The 9,995-nt window shown below is 46.9% G+C and overlaps 1 long non-coding RNA gene across 1 annotated transcript; it reads left to right on the forward strand.

Annotated features, from left to right (window-relative positions):
* The first annotated feature begins 7,404 nt into the window (after positions 1-7,404).
* LOC135821926 (uncharacterized) lies at positions 7,405-9,376 on the forward strand. The gene is made up of 3 exons (XR_010554421.1): positions 7,405-7,814; positions 8,365-8,537; positions 8,974-9,376. It is a non-coding gene; the product is annotated as an uncharacterized LOC135821926 (long non-coding RNA).
* Positions 9,377-9,995: the final 619 nt, after the last annotated feature.

Consider the following 9,995-nt stretch of genomic DNA (forward strand, 5'->3'; position numbering starts at 1 on the left):
AATTTTACGTGAGTTTTTTCACTTTTTGACGTAAAAGTTCACGGACGTAAGACTTTTACGTGAAACTTAACCTCTCTATTGGCTACCCCAGCCATGTATTGCTTGGAATAAAAAAACTAATTAAAGTTAACAAGAGTTTCGGAGACAACAGTTTTTTTTGATATAGCCACAAGGAGGACTAATTGTACTCTAAGCATTTCCTACGTCGACATGTACATGTACCGGTATGTGTACGATGATCGCAAGGCACACAACGAAAGGGAAAGAGAGGATTTGTTCAGAACTGTTTTCTTGTTACATTGATCAGTGAATCTTCGTAACAATGGAATGGGGACTACTTGAAACTAATCTTATATGGACAAGTAAAAGTTCTAGATCATTTTTACGAATTTGGTTGTGCGCAGCCTTTACTTCATATTCTTCGAAAAGAGGGGCACTGCAGGAACAAATCGTCTTACCAGTGTACTGGACGATGGAGATGCAAGTGGTGCTGCCGTTACAAGTCTGCATTGTGCTTTTGCACGTAGGGTTGGTCAGAATGCCAACAGACACAGCGGTGCAAGACGCCATCCGACAGGAGAAGCTGGACGCGGTAGTACTGGTGTTGGTAGAGACCGTGGTATTATCAGGTTCGGTAGACGGTACAGGAGCTATTGTTCCTGCTGGCGGTGCAAGAGTTCCTGCTGGCGGTGCAAGAGTTCCTGCTGGCGGTGCAAGAGTTCCTGCTGGCGGTGCAGGAGCCATTCCTGCTTGTCCTGCCACGAACGATCCAGTCAAGCCGAGTACGGCGAGACAGAAAAGAACACGAAAGGTCGACATGATGAGGTAGAAGGGGTCGTTTAGCTAGACCACTACAACAACAACAATAACAAGAATGTCTTCACTTCCTTCGTTTCGTGGGATTGTGCATTCTGAAGCCTAGTTCACATTCGACGCAACGCCGACGGTACGGGACGTAAGGGCTTGTCGAGAGGGCCTAGGGCTGGGGTGAGCTGTAAAATCCTGTACGATTCGTACGACACGACATGCAGCAGTCCTTGCGACGTTCAACGTCGAACGGCGCGAGTCACATGACATAAGGCACGGTCCGTGACGGGGTGACTTTCGGACCTAATTTCTCGTTTTTCGGGACTTCTTTTCAATTATTTCTCCTTGAAAGAAGCGGAATCAAGTTCACAATACCAGTTTTTCATGAAGACCAAAAAATTAGCCCTGAAAGTTGTGGCATTCAAGTAATAGCCCCAGGAAATGATAGAATAGTTCGTCTGTCACGCTTCTGAACTATCCCTAAATACAATAAGTGACATGAGATCTTATGTTGCTAAAATTCAACTCAAGTCGTGCTAGCCATTCTGTGAGTTATCATGGGAAGCGCAGTGTTCGAAATGCTAAAAATTTCCAAGTACGAATCGGGAGTAGTCGGCGCACGACGCCGTCTCCTGTTCACACTCGAATTGCAGCTGTTTTGCACGCTTGCGTCCCCGTCTACGCCCGTCTACGGTATGAAAAGTTGGATCGATCCAACCAAGAGTACTCTTGATCCAACTCTTCCCGTCGCTTCCCGATCTGTACGGTAGTACGGTTGCGTTCCCGTTCCTGGTGTTCACATTGGACGCCGTCAGACCGTCCCGTCGCTTCCCGTCGATCCCGCGTCCCGTCGCGCCCCGTCGAATGTGAACTAGGCTTGAACTAACTGTACGCATGCGCTATATGCGTGTCTTATACACTGGAATGGTGGGCTCTATAGCAGCATGCAGGGAGTAGTATTGTACATGTACTATACTGCTCCCTGCTCTACAAGGCTACCTTTTATTCTTTCTGACCCCGAGTACCCAAAAAGGTTCTACGGTATATTCTTACAGGTTCAACCCGTGACCTTCACCGTACCGAATTGCTGTGCTTGCATTTTTCTTGTATCCTTTTTCACTCGTTCCCTGTTTTCCTTTTTCGATTGCCTTTTTAATTTTTGGAAGGAGTTTCAGAGCGCCCCTACCTCCTCGTCGCTTCAGGTGGGGAGGGGCGGATGGGCGAGTCCTACTTGCCGCATTCAGTGCAACATGAAAAAGTACTCACCCAACGAAAACTTTTTCTTTTTACCAGGCGTGGGCCATCCCCTGAACTCATAGGTGCCAAACATTCTTTTTTTTTTCCTTTTCTTTTTACCAGGCGTGGGCCATCCCCTGAATTCATAGGTGCCAACTCTTTTGGAGTAAAAAAAGAAAAGAAAACTGTTCGTGCATCTCGTACACCGACCAAAGGTCAAGAGCCAGGAGTCGTACAGACCCGTCAAAACTCAGGGTTTGTGCGATCCCTGGTCAAGAGGGTACCTAGGGTACCGGGTGGGGACTGTTGCGTACATTTCCAACAGGGTCGAGCACGCGTCTGCAGTACAGTACGGCATCACCAGACTGCGACAGAGTCATCCCCTGTTGAGGTTGATGGCCGTGCTTATTTATACCATGTTCTCATAATTTCTGCTTTTCGTGTCATTCTTGCTTCTTGTGTTTGTTTGTTCTCCTCTAGTTCTCCTCTAGTTCTCTATGTTCGCGGAGAAGGCGGAGAGCCGGAACACAGTACCTCTTATTTTTAATTTTTTTTAATTACTTACTTTTTTTTACCAGGCGTGGGCCATCCCCTGATCATAGGTGCCAAACATTTTTAGTATAAAAAATTAAAAAAATAAAGATGATGCACACTAAAAAAAAAGAAAAAAAAAGACAGAGTCATACGAGGATACATCCCTGACAAGAAGTCAGGCAGGGGCGGATAGGAGAGACGGGGCGCTCTGGCGGGATTTTACGAGAGGTTCCGCATAACGTAAGTAAAAAACGTAGTCTATCCACGCCACGGGGGGGGGGGGGGTAGCTGTGTTTTTTTTTTTTTTTTTTCACACGGAAAACTGAGCCTCTTGTACGGGCAAAATAACACATTTTGTGAAGAATCAACACATATATAAAAACGAATCATCATTATACAGTATTTACAGAGTCTGTCACTCAGTAGGATCACTGCACTGTGCAGGTTCACTGGATGCGTGCCTCCGCCGCCACTAGCACAGCAGGGGACTCAGGCATGGCAGGAGCAAACATTTAGAAAAGCGATCCTGTCAGCTTTTCTATTATTGTGTTCACATGGCAGAAAAAACGACATCGCTATGCTACGTAAGTTTCTACGTAAGGTGCTCGGTATTTCACTTAGGCTACGTAAAACTCTACGTAAGATGCTCGGTATTAGATCTACCAACGCGTGGTAGCCGTGTGCTGTGCACGTGCACGGCAGACATTGTATTCAGTGCATACAGTCCGCGGATCCGTGTTCGGATGTGCATGCGCGAGGAACTTCCTTCTTTGGAACTGCTTCTTGCATGAGCTGTTTCGGATATTTCGTCTCATGGCCTGGCTTATTTCGTTTCGGCGCTGCTGAGACCTCCTTTCGCGGAATATTACTCAATAACAGGTGAGTTGACCAGTTGCCTTTGATTCATTTGCTTGTGTTGACTCTTTCATTCAGGAAAAGTGTGCTGATTTTGGGGCGGAATGCAATAAATAATGGAAAAGTTGACAGGATCTCTTTTCCAAATTTTGCTTTTCTGCTGCCGAGCTGCGAGGCCTCCTTTTACGGAATACTCGATGACAGGTGATCTCTAAGTTGACCGGTTTCCTTCGATTCATTTGCTTATGTTCACCTTTCATTTACGGAGACGTGTGCTGATTTTATTCGGATTTAGATCCATTTTTAATATTTTTTATCTCTTTGCCCTTGTCTACAGTGTGCGAAGAACGCGAGTTCAACTTCTTGACGGTAAGGCTTTTGTTAGATGTGTTGTCGAAATACTCATATTCATTGTACATTGGTACGTTACAAGTAAGGCACTGGTCAGTGGCATACTATCGTTGGCAGTTCCCAATCTGGAGGGAAAGGTTCAAGTGCCAATTGACCGAGTTTGCAAAATAAATTCGCATATCAGGGGAAATCTCTATTGTGGAGAGGTTCAGTAACTTGTTTGTTTCATACGAAACAAGCCAATGGGTGCAGTCTCGTCCCGTGAAAATCTCGTACTTGTATGATTGGATTTGTTTACTCAAGTCTGGGCTGTTTGATTTGTGAGTACCGCCGAGATTGCACCGCCCCAAATAAAGTTTCGTGCCGCCAAAGCAAGAATTACGATCTGCAATCGGTTTGTAGTACCTGTAAGAATGTGGAGTACATGTATCGTACTTTCTCTGTTGCTGTTTCAGTTGCCGTCATGTTGCTAAAGAAAGGTTCAGTAGGTTCTGCAAAACGAAAATTCGAACGAAGTTTCACGACAGTCCTTGCGAAAGTGTGTGCGAATTTTTGCACGAACTTTGCGTTCTGCACATTTTCGTAGTTTGCGCGGGCCAAGTGCACGTACGCCATGATCCGATCTCACGAAATTTCCTACGACAGTTCATTTCGCGTTCCCTGCAAGTTTCGCGTCCAAAGGTGCGAAGTTTCGCACTTCATGATGTAGAGCGAAAGTTTGTACGCATTTTCGTTTTGCAGAATCTCTCTAGTGAGTAGTGACTCAATTGTTTCATACAAGACTAGTCAATGAGTCGGTGTGGCTTAGAATCTTTCGATGTAGAAGAAATCTATTCGTATGTCTATTGGACGTATAATTGACCCATTCTCTGGTTATAAAATAGGTTAAGCTCACAGAATAAATACCATCGGTCCCTTGGTGTTCGTCCTAAAGAGGTTCGACTGGATATCATTCATACTCACCAAAAGATGTGTAAGATTTTATTATTGTGGAGTGCCTTGTTTATCTCTCAGTACCTCCAACCATAGCCTTGCCCCTTTTCTCCTCAGGATCAGTGTAGTTGTTGGAACGAGGTTTTGGACTCAGCAATGTATTCGTTTACATTTTAATACATGTTTATTGTTCCTCCTTTGCTGTGTTGTTTTAGACAATCGTGGACTAACAGTTTGAAGTCATTGAACTACTTCCAAAAGTTGTATCGACCTCAACAGGATTACGATTTCAGTTTCAATATGATGCTGGATGACCTTATCACGATAACCCATGACTATAAACCATTATAAACACAGAATCAACAAAAACATCTGCGACACCCACCTGGCGCATGGCTACATTTCTCAAATAAATCTGATTGAGGGTGGAGAAATCTGAAATATCTGAAAGGCAAGGCAATTTTATGAGTCATGAAATTCTGCAACAGCAACATGCACAGAATGACCTCCGTATAAAAAAAGTATCACCACCACTGCTCACATGTTTCCCCGCAGAAGAACATGCATTATGCTGGTGCCATTTTCTGCAAGAAAAGAATTGCACATCAATGCGTATAACTATAATAATGGTATTGATATGATGTGAAGGCCATCATTTACATATTGATATAGGGCATTCCATTGATTGGTGACAGAAAAAACAAAAGAAATTATAGCAATAAAAACTGCTTTATGGCAGTTTTCTAAAAAAGGTTATTGTGTTCTAGTCCATGGAACCGGTCTAAAAAGTAACAAATTAACGAAATGTGATAGCTGAAAATTAAAATTTCACACAAAACCTCACAATAATCACACACAGAATGAAAAGCTACATGCAGAAGACCTTTTCCCCTGGTGATCCTCTTTCCTATGCATGCATGTTGCCAATTGCTGGTGCAGTACAAGTTTAGTGTTGAAAGCAGCATTTCAAGTGTTGTGATTATTGTGAGGTTTTGTGTGAAATTTTAATTTTCAGCTATCACATTTCGTTAATTTGTTACTTTTTAGACCGGTTCCATGGACTAGAACACAATAACCTTTTTTAGAAAACTGCCATAAAGCAGTTTTTATTGCTATAATGCTCCTTGAGCCACGCAGGCACATAGCACCACAACGCACCAGGGCAAACCCAAGGCGGCAGCGCAGCAAGGAGATAACCTGCCCGTATGGCTCCTTACTCTTCTCAGCCAGGAGAGAGGCGATCCGCGTGAAAAGAGCATTGGCATGCTTGCCATAGCCACCAGAGGCAGAGAGCACAACGGGCACGAAGGAGGCATGCTCAACTTCACGTACTCGCTCCTCGTACTTCCGGCGCTTTTCCTGTTCATGGCGTCTGTAGCTAGCAGCGAGGGAGGTGGCACGATTCGAAGACGCAAAAGGGTTGAACACCCGTACATCAATAAAGATGCGCTCGAATCGGCCACCCCACACACCACTAGCCGCAACGTCCAGCCGAGCTTGCTCCTCCGTGACAGCTGTGCGATGGCGGAAGGCCTCTCCGGTGACGGGCTGGAGGTGGGGTTCCACTGTCACGTTGTGAGCGACCTGCCTCAGAGCTCTGGCGGTGATGTCCCTCACCTCGTTGTGTCGCAGCGTCGGGAAGCCACCAAACGGGCACGACAGGGCGTGACTCACATTCAGCGGCTTACTGCACACACAGAGGCTTGGGAGCCGAGGAGGTGTCCAGCCGTACCGGAGGCACAGGCCATCCCGGAAATCTCCCTTGCTGAGTGTGAAACCATGGCGGCTGAGGGGGCGGCAGGTCAGCCAGCTGGATGCACCCTTTTCTGAGGCCAGGTCGAGAACAGGGGCCAGCTCCCGGTGATCCGAGCGAAGAGCGTCAGCCATAGACTTGAACGCGCTCCGCTTCTCGGCCCGAATCGTCGCCTTGACCGTCCGGAGCTGAGTCAGAGAGTCGCCAAGAGACGACTCCTGCTCCAGCAGGCGAGACACGAGGCTAGCCGTGATCCTTCGGGATGAGGTGTACTGTTCAGCCACTGAACAAGGGTCTGCCATACCCAGTCCCCCAAGCCGGCAAGGCAGAGAGAGAGTAGGGAGCGAACAGTTGTCCCAGGTGGAGCCTGACCCGGGGCCGTGATGGCCGGGATGAGCCGACCGCTGATTGCGTGTTCCAGCGGTTCAAGCAAGGATGGCGGGATGGAGGAGGTCCGGCAGAGGAAGGACCACTTGTTTTGCAGGCCCTGTGTGAAGGCGGAGTAGGCGGCCTGTGGCTGCGATGCACCGATGGTCGTGAGCTGCGCAACTTCCTCACACCAGGTGGCGACCTTGGACTGGACAAATTGTTCTATAAACTCATCCGTGCCCAAAGGTGCACCAAGGTGGCGGCAACCATCACACGTGACCTGCACACCGGTCCCCTCGAACATCTCGATAGCAGCTGCGTACCTGGAGGGCTTGACCAGGAGGAGTGACTTCTGGGCATTGCAGTGGTAGCCATACCCAGGACCTTGGCTGACGAGATTGTCCCACCATTGGCGAACAGGCGTTAGCTTGCCACCGGCTGCAGCATCGTCCGCAGGGTAGCTGTGTTTTCGACACACCGGAGATGAGTTGAGTTTTTTGCAGCTCCGGGCTTTTGAGCAGATCTTCGATTTAGTCCGGGATCCGGATTCTGAGAAATCAATTTTTCGCAGTTGGTGTGCCACTTTGGAAGGAGGATTTGGGCATGGTCCAGTTAGATAGGGAAGGGGTTTGGTAGCATGGATTCACTTGTCGGACTCCTGAAAGCTGTGCCATAAGCTTGCTACGAGGGGGTTTTCATGCCAATTTCTCCTCGCCGATTTCAAGATCTTCGTGCACCTGAGCATTGATTGGGCACGCTCACATGAAGCATTTTACGCGCAGTGAGGGAAATGCATCAGTATAGTACAGTATTTTTGAATTATTTCAAAAAACGTTGTCAACACTAGTAATAGCACTCGACTCGTCTCGAATCGATTGAAGGATTACTTATTAGTGGTGTCGAGTCTGAAGCCCGAGCCAATGCTGTAGTTGCTGAAGCCCCATCCTATGGAATACTACCAACTCCCCGGCACAAGGTGAGCCAGTATTTTGTCTTGAATCACGAACTTGAAAAATAAATTTCCCAAAAAAGAAGACACATTGTGAGTTTGATATCAATATTCAATGTTCAATAACAATGCACTTCTGTGTTGGTACACTGATTCTGGTATCCAATGAAAAGAACAAAATAACGTGTCAGTTTATGTCCTCGCTGCATCTCTCTCAAGAAATATTTCTCAAGAAATATTCGTTCAGTTCATCACTTGAATAATTGTCAGTAGATTAATTATCAGTACATGATGATATGTTGCAATGATGCGCACCTCCAGGTAAAATATATTAAAATAGATCATCATGTACTGATAATTAAACTTCTGACAACAACAAAAAGTAATACAATAGTATCTCACACACACAATGTTTATCAATATACAAAAGGAATATGCTGCAATGATTCGCGCATCCTGGTAAAATAGTTAAAAGTACCGTAAAATCCCGCCAGAGCGCCCCGTCTCTCCCATCCGCCCCTCCCTGACTTCTTGTCAGGGACGTGATTGATTGTATCCTCGTATGACTTTGTTGCAGTCTGTGATGCCGTACTGCACTGCAGACGCGTGCTCGACCCCGTTGGAAATGTACGCAACAGTGCCCACCCTCCTGACCAGGGATCGCACAAACCCTGCGTTTTGTCGGGTCTGTTCGACTCCTGGCTCTTGACCTTTGGTCGGTGTACGAGATGCACGAACAGTTTTCGTAGGGTGAGTACTTTTTCATGTAGCACTGAATGCGGCAAGCAGGACTCGCCCATCTGCCCCTCCCCACCTGAAGCGGAGGAGGTAGGGGCGCTCTGGCGGGATTTTACGGTAGTACAATTTTACACTGTATATTACACAAACTGTTTCTCAATATGATGATATGCTGCAATGATGCCGTGCACGTGCGCACATCCAGCCCACAGTGTCTGTGTAGCACTGTCCGTGCATGGAAAAACGGTCGTAGGTGGTCGGTAAAACGAGAGGTCGCTTACACCAGGTTTTACTGTAGTACAATAGTACACACAATGTTTATCCATATACAAAATCTAGGAATATTGCCACATGGCATGTATGTTAGTTGTAGAGCCTTGCTGTCACTGTTAGTTTTCTAACTTGATTCATTCTTGTATGTCTAATTTCTCCCTTTACAATATGGCAGCTGCGCAAGGAATTCAAACTGACGCACTGTCACTATCAACGTTATCATTGCTGAGATCATCACTCGTACATGCAGCTGATCCATCACTATCGGACACACGAGTCGTCACAATCTGAGTTTGGCTGGGCATGATTGGACTCAGTTTCCAGTTGCGATACGTCACCGGACGTACTTTGCTGTGGTGGTTGCTCTGGCCTACTGTTGAGCGGACTTGCGCATGTACCTTCGCAGCGGCAGATGTCAGTGCACGCAAGAGATGACTTCTTGCATGAGCAGCGTTGAGTGTCACACACTCCTCGGCACCCGCAGCTGATGAGGCTCTGAAGTTCTTTTGGCACTGCCTGCTGTTCTGTCCAATTCACAGCAACTCTGCCTGAAGGAAGAAACAAACATTGTCACAGACAGTTAAGGGGGCACATCACCCAAAAATTTCATATGGCATTCAATTGACCGTAACTTTGGTGTTTCTCAGTGGATTTGAGTGAAATTTTGACCACACACTCCTGCCACTATGCTGGCCCTCAGGACATGATTTACAAGTTCTTGCGTCTCACTGACAGGCTTTCCAGGCCGGAAAAACTCAAATTTCCGGCATAGTGCTACGGTGTGCGAGCCACCCAGGAGCCAAACAAATGCATTTACATTTTTTTCACATTTTCGTGCCCATTCTGTCCGTGCGCGGGACCCAAACCTAAAACAAGTCCAGAAGCAGCCATGGGTGGTGGGGTAGGGCCCCTCAACGTGGCCCTGGAATCTGTCACAACGGAACGAGTGGGCGTTCTTTCACGGACTCCCACAGACCCAAGGCAATTTTTGAATTTTTTTAGGTTTGGCACGTGCTACGAGGTCGTACCTTTGATACAACATCCAGTGCTGGGACCTCCACAGCAAGCCATTTCCACAGCGCTGCAAACCAAATCCAGGATGCCCTCAGAAACCGGCAAAGACTGCCACTCACGTTTCACTACTGCCTAGTACTGAATCCTACCTGACTTCTTGACACGACTCAAACTTGCCAAAGT

This window comes from Sycon ciliatum, chromosome 7 (genome assembly GCF_964019385.1).
Source record: "Sycon ciliatum chromosome 7, ocSycCili1.1, whole genome shotgun sequence".
NCBI classification, from domain to species: Eukaryota; Metazoa; Porifera; class Calcarea; order Leucosolenida; family Sycettidae; genus Sycon; species Sycon ciliatum.